Raw genomic sequence first — 10,765 nt, 5'->3', positions numbered from 1 at the left:
TAAGAGCCCAGGGTCTGGATGTCTCTATATCTGTCTCCCTCCAGATCCCCAGTAAGACTCCCCACTGGTACAGCTGTAGGGTTAGGTCCTCAGCTGAGTGTACAAGCCAAGTCCTCCAGCACGCAATCTGTGAACCCAGTGTTTGGTGTCCCTGCCCCAAGTAGCTGGCACACACACTTTGAGAGATTTGATTTTTCACATACACACACCTGGGAAAGGCTGACACAGATGTAACTGTTGTGTGCAATTCTGCCCAGGGTATAAGGTAGTTATCACTGCCACCAAACACTTCACAATCAGCTACTCTAAGGTCCAGTTATACTGCACAAAATTAATATTATTAAAAATAGTAGTAGTTCACCAAGATGGCTAGGCCTTCTGGAGTGGCCCACACAATGTTGCCAAATGAATAGAAATACTCTCAAAGGTTAGATTGTAAGGACCAGCTACAATAAAAGTTTAAATATATTTAATAATAAATAATAAAAGTGCATGAAAATACTGATATATATTCACAGTAAATCACAGAGTTGAAATCACAGAAACTACTGAAATTAACATTGATGGACAGACTTATACAAATAAAGAAAAACAATCTCTAAATTCAATGTCACTATATTCCTGACTGAATCTAAGAGATTATATTGTTCCCTAATAACTTACTTGGGCAATGCAAGATGAAATACATGAGCAGCCTTTATAGTCAGGCTGCCAAAGAGAATACTTTATCCTCTGAGATTACTCCCTGTAAAATATAATATCCAAGATGACTTACAGAATTACCTCATCTGGTCACCTGACTCTAGGTTCCCACAATATCTCCTTTGAAGTTTGAGGCAAGACTTTAGCAGACTGCTACAATACACATTTAGAGCTTTCATGGCAATACTTAGAAACATTTACAGCACATCTCACCTTCTTTATGAAAGCTAACAGATAATGGCAGCTCCCAGATCTACCATCTCTGGGCCTATTCAGCACTGTTGAGTGACGTTCAGTGATTTAACAGCTCATTTACATTTCTCTTATTTTTCTTAAAATAAGCCACCTGGTTAACCACAGCTGTGCTAGTGTTCTCTATTAAAACATATACATTTAATTTAGATACCATAATACATGTACATTTCTCTTCATTTCAGCAGGGTGCACTGTTGATACAGTTTAACATAATTGACACATGCAAAGCTCACAAATACATTTTCAGCACAAGCATCTGTACAAATCAACTTGATATACAAATGACATATAACTATTTACAAAATTCCTCAAAAAAAACACAAAATTAAACCACAATGGTAGTCACGAAATTTGGAAATTTGAAGGCATTATTGAGTGAAAAGGAGGTGAGATGGCAAATATTATTAAATGCCACCTCCATTCCAGGAATTAATGACAACATACCTATTAAACCTATTTTGGAAGTTAGGATGTAAATAACAAAAATTATGAGGTATTTTAACATTTTAATATTTTAATATTCATGAAGTGATGACATACTGAGATATGTTTGAATCTGAATAATCAATTGTTATTGGATGCATCAGTGTATTTAAATGAATTCAGTTATAGTTTTAATGTTCTGATGAAGTCTAGAGTATAGATGAAAGCACTTAACCTTTTTTATTAAACTAGTTTTTTACAATATCTGGGTCCAAGTAGCGTTATTCATGACTACTATTGTGGTTTAATTTTGTGGTTTTTTTGGAGAAGTTGTAACTACGTGGTTTTGTTTTCCATTAGTCGTTTTTTATCATGAATTCGCTGTATGAATTGTCCTCTATATTTGCCCCTATACGGAGGGATGAAATACATAAACTACAATCTGAAATGACTATTTTGAAAGGTGAAGTCACCAGATTTATTGATCTGTTCAGTCAACCTATTAGAAGTCAAAACAGAGACGTTGAACATTCTGTGTATGTACGCAATTTAATGGGAAGTACTGGAGTGCCTCGAGTTCGGTGTGAGCAGGGAGAATTCGGCAGCACTCCAAACCACAAACCTGGATCCTCTCATTGTATCGTTGCTGGTCAACAACAGCAGGAGGCCGATAACCCTGAAGAGGATGGCAACAATACAGAGGATGAGGTGCGTAGCCTGGGAGCCATACCAAAGAGAACTGTATCCAAAAGGACTTATTCCGTTGTCGTTAACCACGGCAACCAAGGTACTGTTTCCAAACATGTTTCTAACCACTTAGCGGACAGGCAAAGGAACAATAAAGTTAATAATAGTCATGGAGGACTTGATGTTTTCTTAACTAACGTGCAGGACTTCCAATTTCATGACGACAAGACTGTTACTGACGGTAATACTGGTGAAAGTAATGCTGGAACTCTCAAAGACATGATTCATGTTTTTGGTAAAAAATTGAATGCTATTAAGGGTATACAGTTGGATAATGCATACTTAAATCATTGTATTGCCTTACACATCGTTCCCATGGGGCTTAGGTTTTTTAAGAAGCCCACGGGAATAGATATGACTGCAGATATATTGCATGAGTGTAACAAAATGTTTGATCATTTTGGGACCCCATTTATGAAATTTATTATTAAATGTAATGATGGCAAATTATGTAAACTTATAAAGGAGGTAGAAGAACTTAATGTACGTATTACTCAGGACTTATTATTCGAAGAATGGCAGCACTTATATGATAAACAATATTCATATGCTAAAAATAATAATCATAGAATTTTTAACAGGAAGTGCGCCAAACTTCGAAGAGATTTAAGTCAATATAAGGAAGGAAGGGTGTATAGCTGGGAAAAACCACATAAGGAGAAGAGACATCAGGTTGGTTTTACCAGGGATCCAAGAGATTTTGAGAGGCCTAACCGATCATTACATGATGATTTTCAGTCTTTTTTAGTGGAGGATACAGAGTGGGAGAATGTAGGGAGAAGGAGGGGGAATTATTGGAATTACCAATCATCCAACACCAGGGTAGACGAATGAAAAGGTGAATACTATTGACAACAATGAAATAGTTAAATATAATGAAGTCAAGTATGGCAAGGGCAATTATTACATCTATAACTACACCACACTGGAATTACAAGACGAGCATTTTGCCCTATTTAGAAAAGGAGTTAAATTTGTCCCTAACATGAGATTTGATGTTGTGGACAATATTATTGAATTTAAGTTGCTTGTCCGGAAGCTAAAACTCAGTATTTACTTTAAAGATGTAGGAGTGAAGAAATCAGAGGTACACCTGAAAAAAAGAAGCACCTTTACCCCTCCGCTTCACCCATTATTGGCCAGTTTTCAGAAGGTGGTTATAGATGAACTATACCAACTATCTAATATTAACAAACAACAGAGGATGAAATACAATCTTAGTAAAAAAGAATACAATCTATTATGTACACTAAGTTCTAACAATAATATCAGGATTCTACAACCTGATAAGGGGGAGGTGTTGTTTTAGTTGAGAATAATGATTATTTGAATGTCATTCATGCCATCCTCCAGGATACAGAAACATATGAGATATCATCTATTAATGAAGTACATATAGCTTATCAGCACAAAGATGCACTATTAGAGGAGTATCTCTTGGAAGAAAGAATAGATGGTGAATTATATAAGTTTCTGAAAGTGGAATTCTCCACATTGGCCACTATCATAGGAATTCCAGAGATGCACAAGAATATTTTACATCCTCCATATAGGCCAATAGTTTCTGGTAGCAAATCCAAGACCTTCCCGTTCGGGAAGGTTGTGGACACTTGGTTAAAGCCCATTTACAATATGACTAAACATATAGTCAAAGACTCTTGGGACTTTCTTAGTCGGTTGACACCAAGTTTATGGAAAGAAAATCAAGTATTAGTAACCATTGATGTCGTCAATTTATTCTCCTGTATTCCAAGGGAAGAAGGTATGGATAGGTTTGTTAATGTTATTCGGAAATTTACTAATTTAGATTGGGAGAAGACATTACTTACCAGTGAGTTCATGAGCCTAGTACTTGATTACAATTTTATATATTTCGAGGGAGAATATTATAGACAGAATAAAGGTGTGGCGATGGGAGCTGCTATTGCCCCAATATATTCCAATCTAGTTCTCCTTGACTGGGAAGAGGAGTTTATTTTTAAAAGTGTACGGATGAAAAATATTCAATGTTACATCAGATTTTTAGACGATATGTTTATTCTTTGGGATGGGAACTAAGTAGAGGTGGATGAATTTGATAAGTATTTGCACACCACCAGCTCATTCCTTAAATTTACATACCATAAAAGCAAAGAAGGAATCTCATATCTTGACACATATATATGCCACACCACTACTGGTTTTAAATCCAGAATTTTTAGAAAGGACACCTTTAGTAATACCTATTTGGAATACAGTAGTTGTCACCCAAACTTACAAAAGAGAAATATAGTTAAGGGGCAGTGCATTAGAGCAGCCCGTATGACCTCTGATTATAAAGAAATGGTACAGGAACTAGGTTATATTGGATCATTGTTTAAGGAAAGAGGATACCCCCCTACAGTAGTAGAAGATGTTGTAGCTTACGTTATAAGTGAGTGGGACAAAAAATATAAGCCTTTGTTGGGTGTTGAATCGGGTATTGGTATTGATCATGTGAATGTGACAGCCACCAATGGATTTAACAAAGCGTGTATTTTGCCCTATGAGAAAAATACATTACTTGTCAAAAATGTTATTCGTAACAATTGGAATATTTTGAAGTGTGATTCCGACATTTACAGATTGGTAGGATATGGCCCTAAGTTTGTGCACAAGATAGGGCATAACATGAAGAGTAGATTGCATAATGGTAACATACACATAAAACCGTGTAGGACTGGAACCACTAAATGTGGGAGATGCAAACAATGTTTTGCCATATTAGAGGAACCAACAATTCAAGTGGGTAACAAGTGTCAGACTAGGGTAAACTTTATCAAAGGAAACTGTCAAACCATGAATGTTATATGTATAGAGGATAACGGCCAAACAGATTAGCGCAATAAGTACCTTGTAATAAAAATAAGTCCAATGCAAGTAGAAAGTTAGGTACTTATGCGCGAAGTGGTGTCCATACCAGTGATGTGAGATAGATCCAAAACGCAATCCACTTTCAAGTATTCAAACAAAAGCAAAACTTGTCCAAAGTAAATTCCAAATATTTATTATACACGGACTGACAGGATAAAAAACAGAGATGAGCGCTTTCACTAAAGTTAGCTTCTTCAGATCTTTACAATTTCACTCTAGGTTGGTGCTATATATATAGCGTTATCATCAATCATTAATTGAAAAATTCATATCAATTAAACAATTTCATAAAAAAGGGGGGAAAAAAAACATTTGAACATTTAAAGATGAACTGTCATTGCAGAATGTCATAAAATTCTTGATGTGTCAGGAACAAAAACAGTTCATATGACATAATGTTCTGTATCTACAACCTTATAATATATGAATATATGAATACGTGAATATGCCCCTTGTAATTAATAACAGTGGTAAATAATTCCATCATATATTACACGTATATAGTCCATTTGGACTGCTTGAACTGCATTAAAGTCATTAAAACACATTCAAAAACATTGTAAACATTGAAAAAGAGAGAGAGTTTTATTATACAAACAAATCATCAGACCTTAAATATGGGATATTCATATAGAGCCTGAAGCCCTATAATGTAGTTATATATTCTATCATGTTGTATAAATGAATGAACCCTATTTATGTAGTAAATATTTAAGTGTATGATACTGAAGTCATGACATCGTCCTCAATAAACAATGATTTATAATATTTCATGAATGGAATACAATAGAGCATATTAATAAGATAAGTATGGTAGAAATCTATATGTGTTGGTAAATATGTAAGTTAGGATATGTATGAGAAATGTCAATGAAAAATATGATTAAAATATTAATAGAAATATATATAATAAAATAATGAAATGTTTAAAACTTGATTAAAATATGTATATATATATAACCAATGTATATATGAAGCGAAGCATTTCATTATTTTATTATATATATTTCTATTAATATTTTAATCATATTTTTCATTGACATTTCTCATACATATCCTAACTTACATATTTACCAACACATATAGATTTCTACCATACTTATCTTATTAATATGCTCTATTGTATTCCATTCATGAAATATTATAAATCATTGTTTATTGAGGACGATGTCATGACTTCAGTATCATACACTTAAATATTTACTACATAAATAGGGTTCATTCATTTATACAACATGATAGAATATATAACTACATTATAGGGCTTCAGGCTCTATATGAATATCCCATATTTAAGGTCTGATGATTTGTTTGTATAATAAAACTCTCTTTTCAATGTTTACAATGTTTTGAATGTGTTTAATGACTTTAATGTAGTTCAAGCAGTCCAAATGGACTATATACGTTTAATATATGATGGAATCAATTACCACTGTTATTAATTACAAGGCATATTCACGTATTCATATATTCATATATTATAAGGTTGTAGATACAGAACATTATGTCATATGAACTGTTTTTGTTCCTGACACATCAAGAATTTTATGACATTCTGCAATGACAGTTCATCTTTAAATGTTCAAATGTTTTTTCCCCCCCCCTTTTTTATGAAATTGTTTAATTGATATGAATTTTTCAATTAATGATTGATGATAACGCTATATATATAGCACCAACCTAGAGTGAAATTGTAAAGATCTGAAGAAGCTAACTTTAGTGAAAGCGCTCATCTCTGTTTTTTATCCTGTCAGTCCGTGTATAATAAATATTTGGAATTTACTTTGGACAAGTTTTGCTTTTGTTTGAATACTTGAAAGTGGATTGCGTTTTGGATCTATCTCACATCACTGGTATGGACACCACTTCGCGCATAAGTACCTAACTTTCTACTTGCATTGGACTTACATGAATGTTATATACTTTGCCCAATGTACCAGATGTCCCGGATTTTACGTGGGAAAAACCAGGCGATGGCTGAAGGACAGGATATATGACCACTCATATGCAATTAAAAAAGGGGATGCTCTATACAGACATATTAGAGATAGTCCTGGATGTGAAATGTTTAAGTTTGCCTTATTGGAAGTTTTATTTCCTAATCAAAGAGGTGGAAATTTGAAGGCATTATTCAGTGAAAAGGAGGTGAGATGGCAAATATTATTAAATGCCACCACCATTCCAGGAATTAATGACAACATACCTATTAAACCTATTTTGGAAGTTAGGATGTAAATAACAAAAATTATGAGGTATTTTAACATTTTAATATTTTAATATTCATGAAGTGATGACATACTGAGATATGTTTGAATCTGAATAATCAATTGTTACTGGATGCATCAGTGTATTTAAATGAATTCAGTTATAGTTTTAATGTTCTGATGAAGTCTAGAGTATAGATGAAAGCGCTTAACCTTTTTTTATTAAACTAGTTTTTTACAATATCTGGGTCCAAGCAGCGTTATTCATGACTACCATTGTGGTTTAATTTTATGGGTTTTTTTTGGAGAAGTTGTAACTACGTGGTTTTATTTACAAAATTCCAGATAGCTGTGCTGCCACAAGTCATACATCCAATGCCCTACTTCTCCCTGGCATGGTTGGGAGTACCTCCTATCATCACAGTGGACATGAAGGATTCAAGAGACAATGGCTTCTGTCCCTGTGATGGTAAATTTGTTACATCTATAGTTTCAATAAATCTAAGTCTGGAATAAGTTCACAGTGACATATGTTTTTTTAAATTTCTTTAGCCACTGACATCAAATGCTAACTTTTAAAACTAACAGCAGAATTTCACAAATATCAACAGTTTAGATGCTTTTACTAAATCATTTTTGTCCTTTTGACTTTGAATTTCTAAATGTGTATCAGATTAGTCAAGGATTACTTCTTTTATTTCTGACAAAATACAAAATGCATAACTCACACCCTAATTCATACACTCCCATATACGTTGTGATACCAGGCACATTTGATGAAAGGGGTTTATAGCAAGGCAAGCTGTAATCCTACTTCACGAGTAAATAGTAGTGTAGAAATAAAGACAAGAAACTTAACATGGTCTGTCAGTATATCGAAATGTGTAGAAGTGTGTATCTGTTGAAACTTGTGAATACCTGAATGGCCCTTGTCATGGCTTAAAATAGTCTGTGAACCAGTCCACTTACCTGGTTAACAAAGTTAGTATACAAAATAAATGCATTGGTTTTGTAATGCTAAACAAGGATTTTTGATCATCAAAAGAATGTTAAATGTCTAGTAATAGCACAAAAATGGGGTGGCTGCTCAGAAGACGGAGGACTGGTAGGTTATGAGTGCTCGTTACCTGAAGAAGCCTGCAAAAAAAAGGCGTTAAGAAAAAAAAAGTAATTCTACAATAGAACAGAATAGACAGAAGGCACAATGTCCTTTCCCTCAAAGCCATAATGTGTTAACCCTTACACACAGCAAGACAATCACAGTTAGTGATAGAGAATATCATGGCATTCTAAGCAATAACCTGAGCAATAACAAAACCGGTAACTGATGTCTCCAAAAATATGTAAAGAAATAAAATCAAATAGAACAATATAGAATTAATGAAACTTGAAGGCTGATATAAGTATAGTGCTTAACCTCTCTTCTGAAGAATGTGGATACTGCTGAAATCAGTCATGGATACTTAACGTCATTAGGTAGTTGTACAATTTTATACAATTGGAGATTCTACCTTAAAATATGCTTTTAAAATTAACAGGTCTAACTGAAATTTCTGGTATTGTTTGCTCTGAATCTTATTTCCTGTCACACTATCAGAAAATTTAAGAGGAGCAGAAAAAAATTTAAGGCAAAATGAAGAATACCACTGAAAGTCAATAACAAAGTCAATAACAGCTATAAGATGTAGAGTTATGGCTACATGTCTGCTAGTTAGATTTTTAGTGAGGAACGAGAACAAACAAACCTCAATAAAATGCTGGAAGCCATTAAGGAGGTTGAAATGTTGCAAATTGCTGCCAAAATAAATATCAGATTTAACAAAAACATGGCAGACATATAGATGGCTTAATACACATTTAAAATAGTTAAATTAAACCCTGATTAACTAGAAAAAATGATAATGAAAGAGAAACACAGCTTGGAATACTTGGAAACAACTAAAACTCAGTCCATCCCCCAAAACTGTAACTATCTCAGAAACAAAGCATTGCAAAATACATGACAAAACTTGACAAAAAATACACTTTACAAGCTTTCTGTATACTAAGAAAAACAACCCCAAACTTTTCTGGTATTCCATCAACAAATGTATGCATCTTGGCTACACTATCTAACCAACTTCTAATAATGACTACTCTCATGACAGCACTTCCCACCAATGCAATACACATTTTATTAACAATAACTTCCTTCTTAAACTACCTTATGACCTGTGACACCCCACCTCCAACAGAGTCAACAAATAATTCCAACACATATGATTTTGAACCCATCCCTATATCTCCCATCAGAAATCCCTTCTTAAACTAAAGCCAGCTATCCTTGTCCCAAACAATCTTCCAGCAGAGTATATCAAACTTGGAGCATGCACTCTAGCCTACCCAATCTCCAGTTGAATAAACTGATCCATAACAGAAAGCTACATCCACAGAATTTGGAAAAAATCTTATATCCTACCCCTACACAAAGATGACTCCTCTTCTGATATCTCCAATTACAGGCCAATAGGCATTCTGTCCCCCTCTCTGAATTCTTAGAGAAATGCATCCAATTCCATCTATGTAAGTTTGCTTCCACAAACAACTTACTAAGCCCCACAAACATGGTTTCTGGTCATTCTATAGCATGACAACAGCTCTACCACTGTGTCTCACCAACAATCTACTCTACAAACTCTCCCTTCTATGATTTCAACACTCACCTCTCACCTGGTTTAACAGCTACCTCAGTGATGGACTTCAATCTGTAAAATGGGAAAATGACATATATCCATTGATCTGTGTGCACATATGGATGCCTCATGGTCCCTTGCTATACAATGTTTCCATAAATGACCTACATACCACAAGTAAATATGTTGCTATTATTCAATATGTTGATGATTCCACACTCAACTGCACTGCAAAAAGCCACAACACCTTCAAAACCAAACACAGAAATCATTCAGATCTATAGAGACATGGCTCCATAACTTTCAACTACCATTAAACCCTAAGAAGATCAAACTTATATTGCTTACACTCAGGCAATACTCTTTAATGACAAACCTGTCTTCATCATTTCTTCTTCCGACAGAACCAAAATTGAAGTTATAGATTATAGGCATTATAGATAACACCATGAAATTTGACTACCACATACAAGCAAATTATCAGTGAAATGCACAAAAAACTTGGCACCCTATATCAAACTAAACCTTACCTAACTGAGAAGGTTAGGTAAACCATTGCATCTATTCTATTGTTACCCACCCTCTTACATGCTTCTGTTTGTCAGCCTGCAAAATTCCCGAATAACCATGCTAGAAAAATGCTCAATTTGCAGGTAACTTGCCTTATAAATCCCATTACTGCATGATACTAAAACAGATAAATTGGTTAGAATTGGTTCATTATCTAATATTCACAGAGTGAAAAAACTGCTCACAGTCTAACTTTTCAACATGAAAAATGCCAAACCCTAAAACATATTATCTAACTTTATTCCACATCCAGGACTCTTCACTCTACTGGCATTCTTATTGTTCCCAGTTAAGTCAAAC

Source organism: Protopterus annectens, chromosome 11.part0 (genome assembly GCF_019279795.1).
Source record: "Protopterus annectens isolate FY-2018-M chromosome 11.part0, PAN1.0, whole genome shotgun sequence".
Taxonomy (NCBI): domain Eukaryota; kingdom Metazoa; phylum Chordata; order Ceratodontiformes; family Protopteridae; genus Protopterus; species Protopterus annectens.
This window is presented reverse-complemented; position numbering follows the sequence as displayed.